Consider the following 26,206-nt stretch of genomic DNA (forward strand, 5'->3'; position numbering starts at 1 on the left):
GTGCTGCTTCCCGTAACTTGAGAACTGTTGGGGAGAAATGTTTGTTGGTTGACGATTGTAATTTTTCCTTGAAAAGGAAATACAATCCTCCTGAAGTAGGTCGACACAACTGCAGCCATGGCATATATCCAAGGCCTTCCCAGTAGGATGTTGTAATCGAGGTTTTCGTCGATTACTTCCACATCAACTTCTACTGTTTTTCCCCCCAGTTCAACTTGCAAGTTACTTAAAATCCCGTGTGGAGTGTATGATCGTCCATCAAATGCTTTTAATGTCGTTGACGATTTTGACAAGGGTGGTGAGCCTAAATTTTTCCAGCAACTCATCGACATAAGACATGTAGATGCCCCCTCATCAATAATTGTTCGATGAACAGTTTTGTTGAGGGCTTTCACTTGAATAAGGAAAGCTAGTTGAGCTGGTAACTGAGGGTCATATCCTTTATGATCAAAGGCTACCAGATTGGAATCCATTGGGCCAATCCCACTTATCGCTGATAGTAAAGCTTGCTCTTGGGAGGGGCAATTTTGTGGTACCTCAAGTGTCGACATAGCGGACGGCGATTGGGTCAGGTCCTCTACTATATTATAATTCTGTGCTATTTTTGCACGAGAATTAAATGTCGATTTGTGTACTACTCCCTTTGGCGACTTTATCATTGGTTCAGGAATGATGGGTGGCACGACTTTGGTCAAAGTTGTTGTTGAACTACTAGGTTGTTTATTTGCCTTGTTGTTCAACTGCTTTGGATTCCTGTAATCTTTATTCCTTGTCAAAGCATTATTCTGCTGCTTTGAGGTGGACAACATAAGCACTTGGGATCGGGAAGCATTTCGATTAGCAACCAGATTTTGGCCTGGGTTAGGAAACGGATCAGTCAATATTGTTGGGGTTTTCGAACTCCTAAAGAGTTTCTTAACTTCAGCTATATGTGGACAATCTTTCGTCCAATGATCCTCATCGCATATATGACACCCTGTCGGGGGTTTCCCTTTCCTTTTCTTTTTCTTCTTGCCCCCTGGTTGCTTAAGTTGTTTGCCCTTGTCGGTCGACATGGCATTTACTTCTGAGGTAAGAAGTTCCTCATTTGCATTTTGACTAGAAATTTTGCGTTTGCCAGTCTCGCCATTACTGGCGTGAGAGTTAGTATTCGATTTAGGAGGGGGAGGAATTGAAAATTCAGGTCTAGGGGCGTCAGGTATTTTGTCGTAGAGCGTGCCCGACTGAGTATATACTAAGTCTAAGTATTGAGCGCGAGCAATGACTTGCTCCTCTGTTACGACTCCTCCCTTGGCCACATCTTCCGTTATAGCCGGAAGTAACGACTTTATAAACCATTCAGCCAACAGCTGATCGGGAACGTAAGTTTTCACCATCCTACGACGACGTCGCCACTCATGTATATGATCAGATATGTGAGTGGCCGTTGTCTGTTTGAAGTTGGTAAGGAGTTCTGTTCCCGTTTCATACCTTATCGGTAATTGAAAATGGGTTAAGAAAGTCGTGGCTAAGGAGCTGAAATTGTCGAAAGAGGCTCTTGGCAATTCGATGTACCATTTAGCCGCTGGACCTGTCAATGTCCTCTGGAAGAGGCGAAGTCTTATCGAATCATCATTTAGAGTGTTCGATGAACACCACAGATGAAAAGTCATGACGTGATTCGACGGGTCTTCACCTGGATTTCCATTGAATTTAGGAATGTCCGATGGAAGTTTATACGGAATCGCTGGCCACCAAGGGGCATAAGCAATTGGATCATTCGTCAGCCGGTTTAGATCTGGCAATTCTAGAGTTGCTACAAAGGGCAACTGTTGGTTCAGGTTAGGCGAAGCATATCCAGGATAAGATGGTATCGCCTGAGCAATGGGTCTTTGCAGACCAGCATAATGCTGACAACTTTGACAAAGTTGATGGGCATAACCATTATAGCATGGTTGCCCATTACTTACAAAGACTTGTTGCTCGGGTCCTTGATATGATTGCTGGAATGGCGGTTGTTGAGATTGAACCAGCTCTGGTTGTTGGACCATTTGCTGTTGACCAATACTGGATGATTGACCAAGATGAGGAGTCACAGTACTTGTTTGAGCCTGAGTCGCTCCAGATAAGGAGGCACTACCCTGAGATTGTGATTGAGCCGCTGAGACAAGAGGTTGTTGTATTACAACAGGTAGCGCTTGTACTTGCGACGCATTCGCCATAGCAGGTGTGGTGGTAATATTCGACGTAGGGTGTACTGGTTGCATTGAATATACAACTCCTGGTTGTTGGGGCAGTATTGGTACCCAACCGCTGGATGTAATTCCAGTTTGACCTGAACCTTGTTGTAAACTCCCATATGGTTGTTCTCCGGGAGGGAACAATGAAAGAGCATACTGCCCTCCGTATGGTGGAAATCCAGTACTTAAAGGGTAAATTGGCCTTTGAAGACACATTGGATCAGTTTGTTGAGTTTCAACATAAGAAGTACCAGATGATAATCCGGATGAAGAAATAGGAACTAACCATATTGTCACCCCCGATTGGACTCCGGCTTGTTGTTGACAATTTGCCGGGACAGATGGTATACCAGCGAACATCATTGGAGTAGCAGCAGGAGGTTCTGTTGCTGCTGTGTCAGACGACACAGTCCTATATGTCGACGGTTGTTCAGACATATCTAGTCTATCCAAAAGATTTCTTAGCGATTCTACAAGAACTTACGATGCCAAAAGACTAACTTCGAAGATCAACCCAGGAATAGGAGGTGATTATGTTCCGTTTAAAATGAATTTTATATGACGACGCTTTAGACACAACTTGCTTTTTCACTTTTTAAGAGTCGAGAAAAAGCTAAAGATGACTCTAGTCTCCTTCGATGTATTAACGAGCCCGAAGTGACAAATGCTCGGATGGACTTTTTCAGTTATAGAGTTTGAAAAAGGCCAAAAGAAACTACTCTGGATTTCTAGGCAGAGGGTGTGCCAAACCTTTCGCGAAACCACAGAATACGTTTTACGGTACGAGTGGTCGATCTTCGTGAATGCTGTGTTCACTGCATCGCGATCAGTAGGGCGGCCGACACGGCTTCCTATGGATAAAGGCTTTGTTCCTATAGGGGTCTCCCAATATACGCGGCGGTACGCAGGAGCACAAATCCGTATTAGTGCTATCGTCCCTCAGGAGGAATCACCCACCTTCGTAGAGATCGACAGTCACTATGTTTAATGACGCCGGAACACGTCTCTACCTAGACCTCTACTGTGTTTCGTTATGTTTCAAAGCATTGTTATGTAAATTCAGTTCGTTTTAGGTTGATCTTGCTTAGCAGTTTGCCTTTATGGATCACCACGTGATGTATAATACAACTCCTAAATGCAGTCTAAGAATGATAAGCAAGCTTTTTTCAATTCTTTCAACTTATGAAAATCTTAACTACTGAGGGAAAAGAAAGACATCATCTTTTCAAACAGATCATAGAGCACACACTGATGCACTTTTCCTAAATCGACATGCAAACTGTCAAAATGCACATGCACAATGCAAGTATTTCTTTTCTTCTTCCTTAATGTTGATGTATTACAAAAAGAAAGCTGTTGTATAATTTCGAATTCAATTTCAAGCGAAAGCAAACAAGTTTTTGTCCAATAATCAAAAGAACACCTTAAGATTCACTCGTTTCGACACAAGAAATACTGAAATTCGAACCATATAACGAAAGCAAATGCTCAAGCAGCTATGAACAGCAATAAACTAGCTCTTAGAATCACAACGACACTTTATCACAGGTCTAGATTCAAGAGGCCACAGCAAGACTAGTTCACTTTCATTATGGGAAACTGTAAATGAATATAAGAAATACAACAAGAACAATCACAGTTTCTTCATACAACTGAGGCAGAATGAAGGCAAAGAAAGGTAGTTTCAGCTGGGTATACAGGTTGACAACAGGCTGCAAAAACAATATTGAAAACAGGGCAACAGACAGTAGGGAACCCCAGTTGCACTAGGCAAAACTGGATCAGCGCAGGTACTGCACTGTCAATCTGACATGCAGTGCAGGTAGCCCCTTCGGGACCTGCGTTGCAGCGCAGGTAGCCTTTGTTGCAGCTGCACTGAAGAGACAACTCTCGTCTCTCTCAGATTCCGGGTCACAGTTTGCTCAAAAATCAATGGTTTTTGGCCAAATCAGAGGCTATCAGCCAAGTATACACTAGAGGATGATTAAGGAAGATGAACACTATCACAAAGAGCTAAAAAGAGTCCTTGTGGATCAGCTCTTCAAATCATAAACATGCCCAGCACTAAGCTAGAGTAGCTGCCCTCTACTTTGCATTCGAAGGATTCGAATGCAGTTCGATTCGGTACTCCCTTTGTTTAGGAAATGAATAGCAAGAAACACAAGCTACCAACAAGACACGATCCCCAGTGGAGTCGCCAGTCTGTTGTGGGGAAAAGTATCCAACACGGAATGACCCTATCCCACTCTAAGGGTGATAGTTCCTTAGCAACAGCTGAAGCAAAGCTATCTAAAGTTACTTCTTTATGACATGCAAGAGACGAAAGGAAGAGATCCACTTACCGATGTCTTGCGCAAATGGTCGATCCAATCTCCTCTATTTGCCGCTTGCTCCCAGCTCCAAGTCTTCTCACGGGCCCAGCTACACGAGATCCTGCGAACAAGACAAGAAAAGGAAACTACAAGAAGCATGCATTCATAATTGATTCAAGGATTAGCATAAATCAAATACGCAAGTAAGACAATACACCATTGAAACACATGCGGATAGAAGAACCTCAAATGCTTTATTAATATAAGGAAGTAAGGTTCAGGCGGTGATACAACCGTGAGAGGTCCAATTCAGCATCACCTTCCCGACGGAAAGAAATCTCCTCTTCACCTCCCTCAAGCAATCCCCCAATACTCACAACTGTAAACCAACAGCAATTCTTTGCACTAAATTCCGGCCTCCAGATCCCATGGGATGAGATCCTTATATAGAGTTTTGGAGTGAAGATAAGTCAGCTTGATGTGTGACTTGTTGTCCTCTTCAACTCCAGTTGTTCTTCAGTCCTTGAGTCCACTCGGAGTTTCTACCTTCCACTTGGAGTTTTAGAACCTCTTTACTCATCATTAGGCGAATCTTCTGATCCAAGTGTCATTTTGGAAGCTTCCTGGGCACTGGCACATTGAGAAAAGATTCCTCCACATGTCAAAGTACGCCCAGCGCAGGTAGCCTTTGTTGCACTTGCTATGCAGCGCAGGTACACCATAGAGCTTTTGACATTCAACGCAGATGCTTAGTGGAGCAGCTGCTTTGATCCAAAATTGACCTGTTTTTGAGTGTTTTTCAGTGGAGAACTGATCTGAAGTGCTGTGGTTTGCTGACCTTGTTCCTCTAGGGGTAGGAACAACATGTTTAGGGACTTTGGATCCCTCAGATTATTGACATTTCATGCTCCATGCTGTAAAGCACAAAAATGTCTATAACAGTAATGTTGTCCAATATTTTCTGCAATGTTTTCCGGAGTATAGTTTGTCTGTTATTCCTAGGAGATGGAATGTTTTTGCAGATGCCTTAGCTACATCTGCTTGTGATTTTGAAATTCTAATTCATCTTAATGAAAACTATGAAATTGAAATTAGACATAGGCATGTTGTCCCAGATAATGTGAGGTACTAGCAAGATTTTGAAAATGATAGGCAGTTGGAAAAAATTTTGTTGATGAAGGAATAATTTGCCAAGATGTGGATTGATAATGACAACGAATGGGAAGAAGGTGAAAAGGAAAAGTTTATAAATCTGATCAAAGAAAATTTGGACAAACATGTGGAAGATTTGAAGGTGTTGCAGTTGAAAGACAATGTCATTCCGAGAGGGTTGGTACCACTTGAAGAACTTTTTGACCAAAATGATGTGGCTCAAAGGCCAAAATTGATGCCTACTGAAACAAGGGTAGAGGAGTGTAACATAGGCACAGAAGACAAGCCCAAAATGGTCAAGATGTCTAAATATTTAAGCCCAGAAATGAAGCAGAAGTACATTGATCTCCTAACATAATTTTTTGATGTATTTGCATGGGGGTACAATGATTTGAAGGTCTATGATAAAGGAGTCATTCAACATACTATCCCAATCAAAGAAGACCAAAATCCATTCAAACAAAAGTCGCAGAGGGTAAACCTTATTTTGTTGCCTTTGATCGAAAAAGAGGTAAGAAAATTGTTTGATGCCAGAATTATTGTGCCTCTCAGATTTTCTAAGTGGTTGTCTAACTTAGTTCCAGTCAGGAAGAAGATGGGAGAAATTAGGTTGTGTGTGGATTTTAGAAATTTAAACAAGGTGTCTTCTCAAGGACAAGTATCCCTTGCCTAAGATGGATCACATTCTTCAAAGGGTGGTCGATTCAAGAAGGATGTCATTGTTGGATGGTTTTTCGAGATACAACCAGATTCTTGTTCATCTATATGATCAAGACAAAACCGCATTTACCACACCGTGGGGTACCTTCATGTATGCCAAAATTCCCTTTGGTTTGATGAATGTGAGAGCCACGTTTCAGAAAACTATGGATATAGCTTTTGCTGATGAGAAGGACATATTTTGGTCATATATCTTCATGATATCACTATGTATTCAAAGTCTGGTGAGGATCATTTGCAACACCTGAGGATTGTGTTTGAAAAGTGTAGAAGGTATGGCATCTCTCTAAATCCTAAGAAGTCTTTGTTTGGGTTGGAAGAAGGCAAGCTGTTAGGACATATAATTTCCAAATATGGTATTAGAATAGACCCTAGTAATAAAAGCAATTCAGAAGGTGGACATTCCAAGAAATAAGAAGGAAATTCAATGTTTTCTTGGGAGAATAAACTTCTTAAGGAGGTTCATCCCCAACTTAGCAAAGATCATAAGGGAAATTACAAACATGCTGAAGAAAGACAGTGAGATTAAGTGGACTGAGGAAGCAAGAAAATATTTCAATAAGGTGGAATCTACCTTGTCTCATGCTCCTGTTCTTATTAGTTTGAATTATACTCAAGATTTCATTGTTTTTTCATTTTCTTCAGAGCATAGCATAGTAGTTGTCCTAATGCAAAAGAAACAACAAGGTATAGAGCAACTAATAGAATTCTTTAGTAAGAGTCTCAAATATGTTGCCCTCAAATAAAATATTATAGAGAAGCAGACCTTTGCCTTGCTGAAATCTTTAAAGGGTTTTCGGCTGTACATTATGTTATACTCTTATACCAATAGGTGTCATATTTCATGACTGACTGATTGAGCTCTGTAATATGTTCATCATTTTCCTTGTCGCAAAGGTTTCCATATTATCAAAAAATCAAAAAATCAAAAAATGAAAAGAGGGTATGCCCTAAAAGAAAAATCAAAGGGTAAAAAGAATAAAATGGTCAAAAGAAAAAATGAGAAGAAATGAACCCCAAATAAAGAAAGACCAGGAAAGTGTGCAAGTCCAAATGCCACTACTTTTTTTTATTTTCTATAAAAAAAGAATTGTGCGCAGCTTGTTGAACTTCATGCCACAAATTGATGAATGACCAAACAACGTAATCTTGGCCAGTTCATGTTTGAATTTCTTGTTTTAGAGATAGAGAATAAAATCTGACCAAACTGTCTAATCTTGGCAGATAAGTAGATAGGTAGAGAAGCAAAGGAGCTCAATAGTTTAATCTAAGCCCTTGGAAGAAATAAGTACAGACTTAGGTAGGCTTACCATGCAAATAAAAGAAAAGCTGATGAGGGTTTGCTAGTCCAAGTGCACCCAAGTAAAGAGAAGAAAAAATGCTAGACAAAGTAGGCAGAGTAGATAGAATGGTGTTGCAGAATGAGACTTGTGATGGATTTTTGTCTCTCAATGTGTTAAACTCTTAACTTTTGTCACAAGTGCCATGGCGGGCATTACTCTTGATACAGCTAAAGCGAGGCAAATTCATAACTAACTTCCCTTCAGGTTTTTTCCCCAAAACATTCACTAACTCCCCCAAAGGTATTAAGATCTGCTTAATATCCCTCATAAATCACCCATTCCATTTCAAAATGATTGCCTAAGTGAAAATCTGTTTTACTTAGTAAAATAGCCATATTTCTCATGTAAAACCACTTTTCCCTTTCAGCCTAAGTTTTTTTAGCGCTTTCCACTTCAAGAATCCATATTAACTCTTAACATATATTATATAAATCCCTATAATTTTGTTCCCATTCCCGTATTATTTAAATTACATAAAAAAATCCCAAAAATACTAATATTTCCCTCCTTAGTCGACTATGGCCATATCATTGTTTAAAAGGGATTGATGAATTTATTTGAAATTTATTAAAAACCTCCCCACCATGCACATTCATGGGTTAATTAGCCGCCTGGGTTAATTAAAACCAAGCCCTGCTGACCAATCAAAACAGCCCCGATACCATTAAAAACAATTTAAATACATCGGGCCCGCATACATTAACCTCCCTCCATCTCCATGCACCGTCAACTGTCCGTTCAGCACCCTCACATCTGATGGTCGACGATCATTTCGCTCCACCCTCCATCGCCGATGTTTAAGTCGCGGGGAACTGGCGGTATTGCCCCCGTACCACTGCCACGCGTCGCCCATCCGGGGTGATCGCTTGCCCTCCGCCCGAAACCGCCCAGCCCCAAAAGCGGTGCGGGCAAAACCATTTACCCCCCGCTGACGTCATCTTCTGACGTCAACTGTCCTTTGTTGATGTCACTGCCATTTCACCCGCCATGTCACCGCCACTTCACCCGCCACGTCATCTATACTGTACCCCCGCTCACGTCATCCGTCCTTTAAAACAAAAACTCCCGCCAAGCTTCATTTTTGCCAATTAAAAAGGAAAAAGGGTCTTTTTGTTGTATTTTCTCTACATATCGAGCTCCAGGGCATAAAAACGACTGAGGTCGCATTTCCATGTCTTCCGACCAGAAAAGGCTCCATCGACGAGCCCCTTTGCCTGTCAACCGACCCTCCAATGTACGGTTTCCTCCTCTTTGACACAGGTACCTGTGAATTTTCTCAATGCATGGCTATCAACACATCAATGGTCGAAATTTCTCAGCAATTTCCCCAAAAAGATCCAAAGGCTATGAATTCAAAAGGCGCAGAACAACCTCCAGTGCCCCAAAAACAGGTGTTTTTACATAATTACATTGTAACCCTTGGAAAAAGGAAAATTTTGGACGAAATACCAGACAACGATGAGCAGGGGTCAGTTCAGCATTAAAGAGCATCAAAAACAAGTCAAAGAGTATCAGTTCAAGCATTAAAGTGTATCAGACGAGCATTAAAGAGTGTCAGGGCAGAATTAAAAGCAGCAGATCAGAATTAAAGAGCCCATTTAAGACAGACAGTCGGCGCAGAGTTACTACAGGACAGCTGCAAGCCGAACCCTAAAGGCCTGCCTCCAGCACAAACATCAGTTATCTTTCTCTAGCCGCCTCTATGTTACTTGTAAACTATTTTAGGTTAAAACTAGATATTATCTCACAGCTGTTCTGAGATATTTTTGTACATATTTTGTTGTATATATATCCCCTCCATTAGAGTAGTGAGGAGGTTGGTGTTGTGTAAATTCCTAGACTGTGCTGTAATACTGAATATTTTGGAATACAAAGTTGTTGGAGACATCTGTTGTTTGGCCATACTGGATGAAGAATTGAAGCAGAGGACTTGTCACATAATTCTTGAATCAAACTCCGGATCAATAAGTCCCCTTATATCTAGTTTTTTACAGTTTTCTTGTTTACTATATCATCTGTGTTTCATAATCTGAATGATAAAGAAAAAGGTTAATTTCAAAATTTGCTTGACTGCACTCTATTTTCAGTCTCTATTATTCTCTGTGTTTTCTTCAGAATTAGAATAAACAGTGAATTCTTAATTGCTCCTATTTCCTGATTCTTTCATGCTGATTATTTGTTAAAGAATTCTTAACTGCTCTTTTCCAGTAATCATCCATTTTCCCTCTTTCAATATGTTGAAGGATTCTTAACTGCCCTTCACCCATTTGAGCCCATTCCATCTGCTTCAAATCTTTTGTTTGTTCCATGTTTGACTACCTTGCTCTGTGAAGCCATCCTTTGTCAAGAAGCTGAATCCAGAAAGCCATCTTCTTTGACTCCATCATGCCCAATGGATTGAACTATTCTATCTTACCTCACTGTTCTATGGAATCTCACTACCCAAACTCAAAACAAAACCCTTGAACTTCATAACTAGCCTAACACCTTCAAAAACAAAGCTAAATCATAAAGAGAGAGCCCTCTCTGGATACAGATTAGCTAGATTCTGTATCTAAAAGATTGGTTTGTGGTTACCTCGGCAGTATTCCCTTTCTTACAACTTTGGGGAAAAACCTGAGTGATAACACATTCTACATTCACACATCATTACCTATGTGCCAAGCTCTACTGTGAAATACATCCTCACTCAAAATGAACCAGAAGGTAAAAGAGGTAAGTGGATCATTGTGGTACTTGAATATGATGTGGAAATTAAACCCATGAAGCTAATTAAAGGGCAAGGACTGGCAAAGATGATGGCATAATCAAATATTAATGCACTTGATATTAATTTTTTGGTTGCTTTGTCAGAAGAGGATAATTCAAGGCCAGTTCAATAGGTATCAGAAAGATTTGTTTTTTCTCCTTAGTATGCAGACATTATATATGTGTTGCAGCATTTGCAAGCACCCCTAGGTTTGACTAAAACAAAAGCTAGATTCCTAAAATTGAAAGTTGTCAGATTTTTTGTTATAGATCAGTCCTTATATTGGAAATAATCATGTGGTATGTTGTTGAACTATTTACTTGAAGATGAGGCGCAGAAAACCATAGAGGATTTTCATAAAGGTGATTGTGGAGGACACTTGTTTTGGAAGACAACTGCTAACAAAATCTTAAGGGTTGGTTTTTACTGGCCGGCGTTGTTTGCTAATATCTACAAAAGGGTTACCAGCTGTCATGAATGCTAGATTTTTGAAGGAAAGAAGAAGCTTCTCCCGCTGCCCCTAAAACCTATTGTGGTTGAGTCACCCTTTTAGCAGTGGGGACTTGATTTCATAGGTGAAATCCACCTAGCCTCATCTAGATAGCATAAGTGGATTTTGACAGCCACTGATTATTTTACTAAGTGGATTGAAGCAGTCCCAACTAGGCAGGCTACGGATGTGGTTATCATTCAATTTTTGGAAAACAACATCTTGTCTAGGTTTGGTTGCCCTTAGAAGATCATCACAGACAACGTTGTTGCTTTCAAATCAAGGAAGATGGTGGATTTTTGCAACAAGTATAACATTATCCTTGGACACTCAACAACCTATTACCCTCAAGGTAATGGCTTGGTCGAGTCCTCTAACAAAAGTTTGGTCAACATCATCAAAAATTTGTTGCAAGAAAACAAAAGGAATTGGCATAAGAAGTTGGTGAATGCATTGTGGGTTGACCGAGTAAGCACTAAAAAATCAATAGGTATGTCCCCTTTTCAGCTAGTTTATGGAATAGATGTTGTTTTTCCTTCTTCATTAGGAGTTTCAGTGATGAAGTTGCTACAGGAGGCTGAAGTGGAACCCAATGATGTGCAAAGGAGGATCAATCAAATGATCCAATTGCAGCAGACTAGGGAAGAAGTTTTCAAGAATACTCAGGTGATACAAGACCAGATTAAGAAGATTTATGACAAGAGAACTAAGGCAAATGATTTTCAGATTAGAAACTTAGTGTAAAAATGGGATGTTAGGAATGCAGAGAAAGGAAAGCATGGGAAGTTTGAGAATTTGTGGAAGGGGCCTTAAAAATTGTTGCTTTCCATGGGAACAATGCTTACTTGCTAAAGGACCTGACAGATGAACTACTTGGAGGAGGGTCATTAAATGGCAGGCTACTAAAACGCTATCTCACTTGAGATTCAGCCGATCCAACGCTCCAATGTACATACCATTCTAGCAAAGTATGGATGGTCATCATTGGAACTTGAAGCCCGAGGAGAAGTCCCTAAGGTTCCAGTGATTTGCCGCCATATGTAAGGTAAAGGTCAAATTAGTCAACCAATTGAGTTTGTCTTTTTATGTTTGACTCCATGGCCCAATGTTTAGGCTACTAGTCTGCAGTGTTATTGGCACCTCACTAGGGGGTTTCCATCTCCATTGGAGCCAACGTCTAGGAATCTCCATCTCCATTGCCATCTCCATAGGGTCCTATAGTCTAGGAATCAAAGTGTGTTTGCCTTTTACTATTCATCTTGGGGGTTTATTGGTCAAGTTTAGACTATGGGTCACTATGTGGCATAGTCTAAAGAGTCCCTTATGTAAAGAGGTCAAAATCGTCAAATGCTTGTAAATATATGGGTCATGAAGGGGGTCTTTGAGCCAAAATTCAAATTTGTAAAAGTCTAAAGTTCACAAGTGGGGTCAGTTTTTTATTTTGCACTCATAGAGGGAAAAAGGGATCATTTCATGAGGTTTTATCATAAGTCACATTTAGGGGTCATGTTAGTTAGGTTTAGTTAGTTAAAGTTTGTTATGCCTCTCATCATTAAAATATATCCTCATGTCACCTCATTTCCTCCACTCAAAATTCACCCTCATGACATGAAACAAGGCATGTGGAGGCATACATTTCAATTTTTTTCGAAGTTGTCCTCATTCTTACTCCATTGCATCTCGCACTCTAAGAAATTTTGAAAGGTTGCAGAAGGTCGAGAGGAGGTGTTTGAATCTCAAGTGGAAGAGGTCGTTACACAACTACTGTGCAAATTGGCCAAGCTAGACAACTGTTGCGCATGGGATTTAGAGTCCTCACGAGGGTCTGTGTAAGTCTTCTGCTCGTTATCACCGATCTTTCATGGTGTCTGAGTTAGTAATAATGCTCTCCAACCATTGTTTTTGTTAGAGATCGATCGGGTGTTGTTAGAGATTGACTGTGTTTGCATTTGTTGCGTAATTATTGCACAAAGTCTACATGTTATTGGTCTTTGCATGAGGTATTCATTCCGCAACTCTATGGATTTGTATGTGTTTGATATAATATGTATATAAACTAAAGACTTAGTTCACACCGATGAAAGTCGAGCATATCCTCTCAGTGAAATTTTCCATTGATCTAGCACAATTTTCCTCTATAAGTCCATGTTTTATGACTTGGCATATAAAGGTTGACGGCGTTTGTTTTTGCCAAAAACCATTCATTCCATCTTATTGAAATCGTTGCCAGCTGACTTGTTAGGCCCCTATACTACTAGTGTAACCCCTTATTGTTATTAGTACAACCCCCTTATTATATTGTTGTACCCATGTAGTCCCCATATTGTTACTATTGTGCCCCATAGAAGCCCACTATTGTTATTATTGTGCCCTTACATTATTATTGTTATGTCGGCTCTAATTATATTATGACCCCTTAGACTCCTATATATAGAAAGGAGGTCTTGTCATTTGTATCATCCAAGAATTGTTCATTTGTTTAATGTAAAGGAGGTTGCCCCCTCGAAAAGGCTTATTTCTAAGGCGTTGATCTATCTTTTCTATCTTTTTGTGAGCTGGTTTCATAACATTTGGTCTCAGAGCTGACATAACAATAATAATGTAAGGGCACAATAATAACAATATGGGGACTACATGGGTACAACAATATAATAAGGGGGTTGTACTAATAACAATAAGGGGTTACACTAGTAATCTAGGGGCCTGACATGATTGATTCGGGTAGTACCCATAATTTTATTGATGGTAAGATAGCCAAGGAATTGAATTGCTTCCTATATCCAGCATCGGAGTGTCAAGTGATGGTTGCAAGTGGAGGAACCATAAATTGCTCTGGAAAGTGCCATAATATCAAGCTATCCATGGGAGAATATGTATTGAATAGCCCAATGCTTTCCATTCCAACGGGTGGTGCTGATGTTTTACTAGGAGTCAAATGGCTACAATCTTCGGGTACGATAGCTTTTAATTTTCAAGAACTTTTCTTGAAATTTTTTTGGGAAGGAAAGGAAGTTGAATTGAGGGGTATCGAAGGAAAACCTGGAAATATAATCAACTCTAACAACATGACAAAGCTTCTAAATAAAGAACAATGGGGTGTAATTGCACAATTATGTTCACTAGAAGATCCCACATCGAAATCATGTATTTCTCCAGATCTCCAAAACGTTTTGGACAATAGTTCCAAGGTATTTGAGACTCCCAAAGGCCTCCCACCTATTCGTGATCATGATCATGCTATTCATTTGATTCCAAAAAGTGTTCCTCCAAACATCAGGCCTTACATATATCCATATGCCCAAAGGAGTGGGAACTCATTCAAAAGTTGCAGAAGATCCCAATTCAAACAATATTGTGAGAACTTGAAGAGGAAGGAAAAATCATATTGTAACCTCGAGCAGTCACAGAAACAAGAATCCAACAGCTACGAAATCGATCAATTTTAGAGTATCTCATCAAGTGGAAGAACTTACCCGCTGAAGATTCCACATGGGAGGACAAGAATTTTATACAGAAGCATCAAGAACTACTCAAGCGTTGAGGACAACACTTTTTGAAGGAGAGGGGCATGTTAGGCCCCTATACTACTATTGTAACCCCTTATTGTTATTAGTACAACCCCCTTATTATATTTTTGTACCCATGTAGTCCCCATATTGTTACTATTGTACCCCATAGAAGCCCACTATTGTTATTATTGTGCCCTTACACTATTATTGTTATGTCGGCTCTAATTATATTATGACCCCTTAGACTCCTATATATAGAAAGGAGATCTTGTCATTTGTATCATCCAAGAATTGTTCATTTTTGTAATGTAAAGGAGGTTGCCCCCTCGAAGAGGCTTATTTCTAAGGCGTTGATCTATCTTTTATATCTTTTTGTGAGTTGGTTTCATAACATGACTCAATTACCACATTTTATCATGTTGTCACTTAATCCCTCTTCATCATGATGTCATGTAATCCACTGTCCATAGACTTTGTGTTTTGCACGGAATCAAATTTGAAAAGGGTGTTCAACAATCTACACAACCATATGGAGAACTCATAGAACAGAAGGAAAATGAAGGGAGGAGAGGTTGTTCGATTTGAACCCAAGAGTTTGGAGATGGTCAATGATGACCCAGCTATCTGAGTAGCATTTGAACAAACAAGTTGCATAGCATTTTGTGAGAAGGTTCAAACCCATGGTTACCACTTTCAGCTTGATAGTTTATTTGCTCTCAGTCCTAAAGATAACCAGGTGAAGGTTGGGGACTTAGAGTTCACAATTTCTAAAGAAACCATCTCCCAAGCCACAGGGATACCATTACTTGGTGAAAGTTGGTTCAAAGGCATGGAGCTTGATGTATCACATTACAAAGATTTTATAAAGCCTTAGTATAAAGGGAAGTATGGGCCTACAATTCAAAGGAATTACATGTTGAACCACCACAGTAAACTATTGAAGGTGATACAAAGATACTTCACCTGAGGGTCATTTCAATAGAGTGTACCAATATCATCTTAGGTTTCTCATCCACTTCACTGGAAAAATAAGTCTTAATTTACCCCATTACCTCTTCAAAAGTTTGGGCAAAATGGCAGAAAAATTTTTGTCCAAAGGAGAGAAGCATTTTCCCAGTTTGTTCCACTTTGCGTTGATCAAATTGTTGGTTTTGAATGAGTTAGAGAAGAGGAAAAGGTCTTGGGATATGGTTTCTTGTCAGCCTTAGGTTTGTTGGCCCATTCAGAAAGCTGTAAAACCCAAGAAGAAACTCCCCCTATAGCCACACATGAAGGGGCACCTGCAGCTAAAGAGTCGATCAGTAGGCCTGAAGTTGAAAAGACAGTCAAGAACTCATTGAAGGATAGGAGAACAATCGATAAAGGGAAAGGCAAGATGCCACAAGCTTCCCATGAAGAAACACAAGTTCCCCATAGACCAAGAACCAGGTCAACTATAAAAAAGATGATCGAGGAGCCGACCTCTAAGAAGAGCATTGAGTTCCCTAATGATGTACCAGAGCAGTTTGAGGTGGGTGGTCAAGAAATTGGAGGAGATATCCAAGAGGCTCTGGTGGAGGACAAGGATCAAAAAATCATAGAGTTGCAGGACAGCCTTGACAAATCCCATCTCATGGTGGCTTATTTGTAGAAGGAAAACAGAAAGCTTAGACACAAAGCAATAGAGGCAACCCAATATAGTGAAGGTGAGTCATCCAGGAAGCCTTCTAGACCTACAGCTCAAGACAAAGGAAAGAAAGTGATTGATGTGGAAGAGTTCAATGTGCCAAAACAACCAAGAAGACCCAGGACAAGGTCAGCAGGTAAGAGGGAAGAACATATGAAAGAGACCCTTAGAGTTTGATGACTGGAAAGAGTATCAAAAGTTTTTTGAGAAAATTGAGGAGCGCCAGAAAGGAATGAAAGGTACAAAGATGAACTCTATGCTCAAGTTTTGGAAGCTCTTGACATAACTGATAAAGCCAAGGTAGTTTTAAAGTGGACTCTACCTTTACACAGACAGATAAAGAGCTACTACACAAGGAAGGGTTTATGAGAAGAAGGTTAATATTGATGAAACAAAAGCTGGCTAGAACTAGAAAACATCTCCAGAAAACCAAGCAGTCATCCAAGCAAGCCAAACAGTCATCTAAAAATCTATCCATGGCTAGAAAGCAACACAAAGAAACCAGTCAGTCATCTAGCAAAAAGAGGAGGAGTTAGCCTTGACATCTTGGCTAAAGGAGGTCCTGTTTATTTTCTCATTTTTGAAGTTATATGCTATGTTCCATTTTGCTGGAATCTAAATCTCTGTAACCAAGGGCCTATTATGTAGTTACATAATGTCATGTTTTGGTGAAAATGTGGAGGTCTTGGGTGGGTGCTATAAGGTGAACGAGATGGTTGACTAGTCATTATAATCATTTTGGAGTGGGATAAGTTAGTTGGGAGGCCTATAAAGGCTGAAGAGGGTATTTCAAAGGTGCTACACCAACACACCATCATCCCAAGTGCATCCATCTACTCAATTTTATCCAAAACTAACTGCAACCATGTCAAGTTTGAAGACCTACTGCATTCTGTTCCGCAAGTATATTAGTCATGGTTATTTTTGTAACTTTGTATTTTGGGACCTTCTAGGAGTGATTTTGTTTGTTGGATAAGTGTTGATAAGTTAGTTTAGTTTGAGTTCCAAACATGATGTTTCTAAAATTGTTTCAAGTTTTAAATCATGATGTTTATAAGTTGTGATAGTTTTGATATAATAGTTCATATTTCTCTGCAGATGCATTGTATCTAACATATTTCACTTCTATGCAGTGAATTCGACCACCTAGAGTGGTAATTCGAATTCCTCATTGTATTTAACGATGAAAATACGTGGAAAATGGTTCTGGTTGGAGTGTTAGAGACTAGAATATATTTTCCTACGAGTATTGTATCTTTTCCTGAATGAATTGAAGAAGTTAGGTGTAAATTTGGACAGTGATACATGTGTTTGATTTATTGATATGTTGTTTCTCTTGTCATGTGATATATATTACTTTCATATCTGCTTCTAGTTCTTTTTAATCCATACTGTAAAATTCTTCATGTTCAGTTTGAAAAAACTTTCTCAAAATTCATGAGTTTCTTTGAGAATTTGAGATGATCATTATATGTGCATCATTTTCTTCCATGGAAAGTTGAATTCATCCTTGTTTGGATGCTCAATTTGTCATTCTGCTTTTACTATACTCATCCTACCATTATAACGAAATTGATCGATTACCAATAGATCTACCTACCTAGCCCCTGTGTGGATTGCACCATACCCCTAATTCATTCATATCTGTAATAGCGCTATGATCTGAAGTAGTCCTTCCCTCTACACACACCTTCAATAAATCAAACTTAAAGCTACCTTTTCATCAGTATAACCAAACTAAAACCTAGATCCTATCATTCATCTAGTTGATTGATAGCATAACATAGCGAGAGAGCCCTCTCCAAGGCTAGGGGGGTTGGACTTAGCCTAAAAGAGGTTTGTGGTTACCCCTGTGATCATTTTTTCAGCCTAGAGGTTATTTACAGGGTGCTAACATCCTGTATAAATTCACATTTTGAAGGACAAAAGGAAGAAATTGGGTCCTACAAGTACAAAAGGCATGTTTTTAGATATATTACTTCATCAAAAGCATATAGAATCTACATCAAGGAAGATTGATGTATTGAAGTAAGCAAAGATGTCATCTTCGATGAGAATATTGCCTACAAAAAATCTAAAGATGTCCCCATTGATTCTGATGAAGAAGAAGTACCCTTCTTTGAAGAAATATTAGGACATTGCCATAATCAAGAACCTACAATCAATCATGAAGATATTGAAGGACCAAGTGAGCCTATGAAACAATACATTATTCCATAGACTCAAAAGAGGAAAACTTGGTTAAGTACAACTCTACAGGAAGTCGAAGGACATGCAACAACAAGGGGAACTTTCAGAGAAAGAAAGAAGCCTAAAAGGTATTCAAGTTATGCAACTTACATGACTAATCTTATTGAAGTAGAACCCTCTACTTATGAGAAGGAAGCCGAACATCAAGAATGGAGGAATGCAATGCAGGAAGAATACCAGTCTATAATGAAGAATGATGTCTGGGAAATTATTCCTAGACCTAGTAACAAATCTATTGTCACTTCCAAATGGGTATATAAGATCAAACATGCAATTGATGGGAGCATTGACAAGTATAAGGCAAGGTTTGTGGCAAGAGGCTTCTCTCAAAAGGAAGGAATCGATTATGAAGAAACCTTTGCTCCTACAACTAGATATATGACCATTAGATCATTAATCTCTTTGGTTGCTACTATGGGATGGAACATTCATCAAATGGATGTTAAGACAACTTTTCTTAATGGAACGATAGATGAAGAAGTTTACATTGAGCACCCTAGGGATTTGAAGTCCATAATAAGGAAACACATGTTTGCAAGTTGAAGAAGGATCTATATGGCTTGAAGCAAGCTCCTAGAGCATGGTACATAAGGATGGATGCATATCTTCTAAGACTTGGTTTTGTCAAGAGTTTTGCAAACCCTAATCTCTACATCAAAGTGGTTAAGAATGAACCTGTGATCATACTTTTGTATGTGGATGACTTACTAGTTACAGGTGTAGAGCATCATATTCAAGAATGCAAGAAGCAATTGGCAGTTGAATTTGACATGAACGATCATGGACTTATGTGTTACTACTAGGGGTTAGAAGTATGGAAAAAATCTGGCGAGATCTATCTTGTTCAAGGGAAATATGTGTTCAAGATATTGCAGAAGTTTGGCATGATGGACAGTAAAAAAAATGACAACTCCTATGATCACTAATTTGGAAAAGTTGAGGAGTTCAGAATCAATGCCTGTTGATCCTGCATGTTACCTACAACTGATTGGCTCCTTCATGTATCTTGTGAATACTCATCCTGACATATGTTTTCTAGTAAAATTCCTTACTCAATTCTAGATGGAGCCAAGGCATGATCATTGGATAGAATTTAAACATATTTTGAGATATCTTCGAGGGACAATACATCACTGCCTGATATATGTTGGTAATAAGATACAACTATTGGGCTATAAAGACTCTGATTGGGGTGGCCATGATACTGATGACAAACCAGGGCGGGTCATCTCAGCTACCAATAACCCTGGAGACTCCACAAGCACAACTATGTACTAACCCAATTCTGGAGTTTCAAAAACAATTTTAAAATATGCAGTCAACATAAGAATGTGGATTCATTTTTGATAATCTCCATGAGAGACCTTACTGTCTCCTTCCAATATTTGTTCTCACCTCATCCAATTCATATGGGATTCACTTATCAAATGGTGTAATGGTAAATTCCACGAGCATTAAAAACGCAAACACACAACCTTGAAAATTGTTGGTTGTCGGTGTTGTGAAATAATTTCGTAGCATTATTACAAAATCCTATAGGCACTACAAAATTATTTCGTAGCGCTCTAAAAACTTTGTTTCTGGACTCTATGGAAGGTGAAACAACTCGACCCTTTCTAGAATCGATTACTCAGCCTATACTTTCTTCTTAACCTTACACATTACTTCATATGCCCTCCTTCATGGAGATTTGTGACTCTAACTCGAACTTGCCAAGTAGGAACAAATCTTAAAGGTTAGGACAGCATACAACAAAATTGGGTGCTCTGGTTTTTCTGTGACAACACTCTATTTGTTGTAAATAATATCCCTTCCCTTCGTTGCAAACTCTCAAGCACACCACACATTCCTCTACTGATTTTACTATAGGAATCAAGCACAAATGGACAAACACAACGATGGAAGCTCCCATGCCCAGATTCTTAATTAAAATTGACTTTACAAGTGCATGCTTCTAAAGACAACACCGCACATGAATAAAACGTGATTGCAATAGTTTATAGACATAAATCGATTTGTCCCAAAGACCAAAAACTACATTAACCATATACAGACAGAGAAATACACAAACACAGAGGCATATAAACGAATTGCCCATTAATCAAATTCGACATACATTAAAATGGCCAGATATACAATGTGGGAATGTGTAGCCAAGGCCTCTTGTTAGGTCCCTATAATATTAGTGATTCCCCCATTACTATTTTCATTGTAGCCCTTATTGTTATTACTGTGCTCCTATTGTCCCCATATGGTTATTAGTGTGCCCCACAAAAGCCCACTATTGTTTTTGGTGTGTCCTTATATTATTATTGTTATGTCGACTTTAATTATATTGTGACCCCTTAGATTCCTATATATAGAAAGGAGGTTTATTCATTTGTATCATCCAAGAATTTTTCATTTGTGTAATGTAAAGGAGGTTCCCCCTCGAAGAGGTTGATTTTGAAGTCATTGATCTATCTTTTCTATCTTTTTGTAAGTTGGTTCATAACATTTGGTATTAGAGCTTTAGATTCTAGGGTTTCGCTGCTCCAAACAGGTCATCGTGGCATTTTCTCTATAACTTTTTTCTGTGATGTTTCAGAAGCTAAAAGAACCCATCTGAGCCGAAATCTTGATGATCCTTAGGACCAAATTTTAGATCTTTTCTCGCTATATTTTCGGTGATATGATCTAAGGAATTTAGGGTTTTGCAAGCTCCTGAGTTACATCCCAAAGAGGTGACCTTAAGAAAATCACCATAACTTTCTCTCTGAGTATTAGATTGAAATTTCGTAAGAATTTACAGAAAGAGGACAGAATATAATTTTTGTGCATCATTTTCAGGTCTGAAGGTTGAAACAGTGACACATGGCACTTCATACAAGTTCGCTCTACTAAAAAAATGTATAATCAGGTCATCTTGGGAGATTGGGCATAAATCATTCTTGGAGAATCCAATTTCGATTAGGCTGGTCGCATTGGAAAGAGGACTCAGAGGGCTACCACAGTTTGCAACTTCAAACCTTGGAGATCCAAAATTTCATAGATACATTAGACTCAATATCGAGCTCCTACAAAGTGAAAAAAGGTGTGTAGTTTTTCTAAAATTTTGCATAAGTTTGGTTTGAAAAATTAGTTTGAAGGAGTTCAAAGGGTATAGTGAAGCATAATTATCATTAATTGATGCCCCGAAGAAAGAAAATGGAAACACTTAGTAAGCAACGTGAAAGCTCTAGCATGACTCATGAAGAAGAGGAAGAAATGCAACATGATATATCAAAATTACGAAACGAAGTGCAACAAAATTCACTCTCACAAAAAGTAACAAAAGCTAAGATGGATGGTTTAAAGAAAGGTGTGGAAGATGTTGGGTGCAAAATCTACATACTTTTTCCCTCCATTTTTACTCTCTCTCTCACCCCTTTGTATCATTTATATTCACTAATCGTTCTAAATTCATAAGGTAAACCCTCTTCGATTGCCTTCACGGAATGTTTAATTAATGAATTAATATTCATGGATATTTTTCCTATGCGAGTTACTAATATTGTCATTTCCACAGATCTGGTGGTCAAAGGTTACGAGTGCAAAACACAGAAGGGATTCTGAGCTTCCAGCATCATATCGGCAAGCGTTGTAACAGCATAATGGATTTCAGACCTTTCTTGTCTTTCTCTCGGCAACTAGTTGGTCATTGTAATGATTGTATAATGATAAGCATTAGCTGCCATATTGAGAGACAAATTTCTCTACGTATTGTATAAGAAGGGTTTCAATGTTTTGAATCAGGGTTAGTCGTGCAAGAGATTGAGATTGTAACAGAAGACTGTAAAATTTAATTGAATGCAAGTTATTTTGTTGTTCTCTCTATAAGTTGTGAATCCACCACATCCCTGGTCAGGGAGTTGGGCCCACTCTTTTGATTAGGTGTTGTGTTATTTATGTGTGTTGTTATTTCATTTGTGTTGGTTTATTTCCATTGTTGTTACGGTCCTTTAATTAATTGTTGTGAATGTTTTTTTATAGTTCTACAATTCATTCTTAATTATTGTCACAATGGTTCTCTCGTTAACTCAGTTATTGAATCTAAGATTGGTGATTGATTGTGTCATTGCTACCTGCATATATTTTGTGCGTTACCTTGAAACAAAGTACGCACCCGGATTGATAAATTAAATGTGGAAAGGGGTTGAATAGGTATTCACCCTCGAACACCAACATTTTGGTGTCGTTTCCAAGGAGGCTAACAAGGTGCAAGAACACGATCTACACTGATCTAGGGATCAATCTCTCATCTTAGGGAGGGAATTAATTGCCCTGCTTTGAGTCCTGAGTGTAGTGTTCTGTTTTCTTTTCTTTTTGTTTATTTTATGTTTTTTTGATTTCTTAGAAACCAATCTATCATTCTGGGGAGGTAATTGTTACCCGGCTCCAGATCCTGAGCCTTAGTTGTTTTCTTTGGGTTTTCTTTCATTTTCTTTCTTATTTATTTTATATAGGGGCCACTCTCTCGTCCTAGGGAGGGAAAGAGTTTCCTCACCCTGCTCCAATTCCTGAGCTTTAGTTTTCTTTCTGGTGATTTATTTATTTCAAATCATCCTCTCGTCCTGGGGAGGGAAAATATTTTTTCGCCCTGCTCCAGGTCTTGAGCAGTGAAATTTTTAATGTTTTCTTTCCAATAAATGTATGAACAATGGTTCAAATAATAGGGGCAGAGGAGGACCCCAAAGGCAAGGAAGGAAGGATTTGGGGAGGAATACCTATATCCAGGAAATTATCACAAAAGCTGCACCGGAAGCCTCTTCGCGAGCTGCTTCTAGGGTAAGAGATCACACAAGATCCGAAGTACATTCTGTGGAACAACCTATATAGCCTCTAGAGGCGGAAGCATCCCTTTCAACAGTTGCAGGAGAAGCAGGAAGCAGGGCATCAGAGAAAGCAGAGACATTTCCTCTAGTATCAGATAGGGAGGAGGTGGTCGGTAGAGGGTTAGAAGAAGAAATCCACCCAAGGATTGAAGCAAGAAAACTCAGAGGATTATTTTCACCTCACGATCAGGGGAGTGTTGTTAAAATTTCACAACCACCAATTGTTACACAACAAGAACCTGTTGAAGTTCCAAGTGAGTATTGGAGGGTATTTATGGCACCCATAACATCTTCAATTGAATTCCCATTTGGGGAAATTACAGGTGATGCACTAATGAAGCCTTACACTGACCGCACTGCCAAACTTCCATGGAGGATCTAGACACTTTCCTATTCGAGTTTGATATCGTTTGCAGAGGATATGATTATGTCAATGATGCTCAAAAGTTGAAAATTTTTCATGCTACATTAAAGGGGACAACATTGCGATGGTTCATGGGTTTAGGAGGGAAAACCATTTCTACCTGGGATGATATGAAGAAGACCTTCCTGGAGAAATATCAAGATTATTGTAAATCCTAAGACATTAAGGAAGAAATTTTCAAATTTATGCAGAAGGAGGATGAAAATATGGAGGACTATGTAGAGTGCTTTAAGTACACTCTCCAGAGGTCTGGCCATAGTGACTTGGATAAGGATATTTCGAAAATTATTTTTCTCCAAGCCCTGAGGGGAGAATATTTGGAGCTGTTAAACATAGTAGGAAAAGGGGATATATCTAAAAAACACTTTGACACCATTTGTGAACTCTGTATTCAATGTTCAATAGGAGCTGCAAGGAATAAACAAGGAATTCGAACTTTCAAAGCATCAAGCAGGGGAATCACAAAAGAATAAATCAGGGACTTGCTGGATAATTTGAAAACTGTTATACATTATCCTCCCAAATGGACACATTACAGACAAAGCAAAAGCAGATGGAGTTGGAAAGAACAATGGATATTTTCTTCCCACGGTGTAGAAAGAAACACCCACTGAAGGAGTGTCCACTAGACACTATAGAAACATGTGCTATCTGTGAACAGAGTCACTCCGAGGTGCATGTCCATCGCTTCCAGCACTAAAATCAGTATTTCAGGGGGCAAATGAAGAACCAGAGCAGCTATGCTTTATGGGGTCCAAGAAACCATGGCAGCCACAATCATCAGGCCTAAATCCAGGTATGTCTCAGGATCCTTTTCAGTATTATAATATGAATCCTCAGTCAGTTCCTTTTTGGCCTCAATATTATCAATACCCACCTTGGCAACCATGGTGTCCTCAACCTAATTCAAGTTCTTCATGGTCTCAAGGCTAGCGTAATCCTGTTCCCCGTACTGCTTAGTTTCCTCAGCCTGCACAGCAGCAGCAGTTACAGTTTCCCTCTAATGTTCCCTCCAATAATCCTCCTCTCCAGCCTCAACTTCCTATTCATCCAAACCCAAATCCAAACAATAAGGGCACTCAACAAGTAGACACCCTCAACCTTCCTTCGTACAACATTTCTACCGCAGGGTTTAATGAGATAAATCTGCGATCTGGCCAGGTAGTAAATGCTCCTACATCGCCCATTATTGTTGAACATCTTGATGATGAGAATCCAGAGTCTCAAGAAGTCGGGGATGAGACAACTCAACCATCTGTGGAACATTCTCCTTCTCATCTAACTGTTACTCAGGCCTATCAAACCAATCCTCCTTATCCAGAACGATTAGCCTTGAGTAAACCAGTCCCTCAACCGGAATTTGATCTTTTAGGAGAATTGCAGAATTTGTTTGTAAAAATTCCCCTGCTTCAGGCTATGAAAGATGTACCTATTTACGCTAAAACTATCAAAGAATATTATTCCAAGAGACCTTGGAAGAAAACAAAAGATCTGCTTACAATTCATGTTATGGGGAGATTATCAGACATATTGCTAGGAAAGGCTATGCTTATAAAATATGGGGATCCTGGGAACCCAATTCTAACAGTTCAGATTAATGGGGTAGATATTCTGAATTTGCTAGTAGATTTGGGCACTGCAATTAACGTAATTACTTCTGAAACCATGCTTACACTGGGATTGCATGATCTTAAGCCAACCCCTATAGTCTTAGAATTAGCTGATAGATCTGTTAGCTCTGCTATACAAACGGATAAAAAATGGATGCTAAACGCTCTCAAAAGTCCGCAAAGTCACTGAAATTCATGCCAAGAGATCCGTGAGTGCTGATTGAAATCTTCAATGTTGGGTTAATAGCCTTCCACTGATCAAAATAGCGCAAGAGGAAAAGCCCTTGAGAAGGCAGAAATACTCTATCGGGAGGCACAAATGCGCTAAAATCATGAAAAAACCAAAGTTGCAGGCTTAAGGGTCCGAAGTCATATCAGCCATTGGATCTGGCCGATCAACGGTCCAGATCGTGTCAGCATTTCGCTATCGGCGATTACAAGGGGCACGCTTTAACATAAGTTATGTGCCGATGCGATGGGCTGGACCCGATGGCCCTTCAACACTCCATTTTATATTATTTCGGGTCCACAACAATATCGGCGCTTCACCAAAGATCGGGGCTTTTATGTTCTGTGATCGCCGATGGGCTGGACCCGACGACGGTTTTAATCCTTTTTTATAAAATATCGGGTCCGCGGCAATATCGATGATTGGCGGGTCGGTGGTATCGACAATGGCAATGGAGATCAGCGATTAAGCGAGGATCGTTGATCGTGTGCATGGATCAATGGCTCACGCTGCGTCGGCGTTTCGCTATCGGCAAAACCAAAGAGACAGGGCCTTCACATTGGATATGTTTCCGACCCGATAAGCCGGACCCGATATATGTACAATGCTCTATTTTATAATATTTCAAGTCCGCGCTGGGCCATTTGCATTGATTTAGGAGCATTTTCATTATATAACGA

This window comes from Pinus tabuliformis, chromosome 7 (assembly GCF_031772625.1).
Source record: "Pinus tabuliformis cultivar Carrire ecotype Pingquan chromosome 7, CPIR1, whole genome shotgun sequence".
NCBI lineage: Eukaryota > Viridiplantae > Streptophyta > Pinopsida > Pinales > Pinaceae > Pinus > Pinus tabuliformis.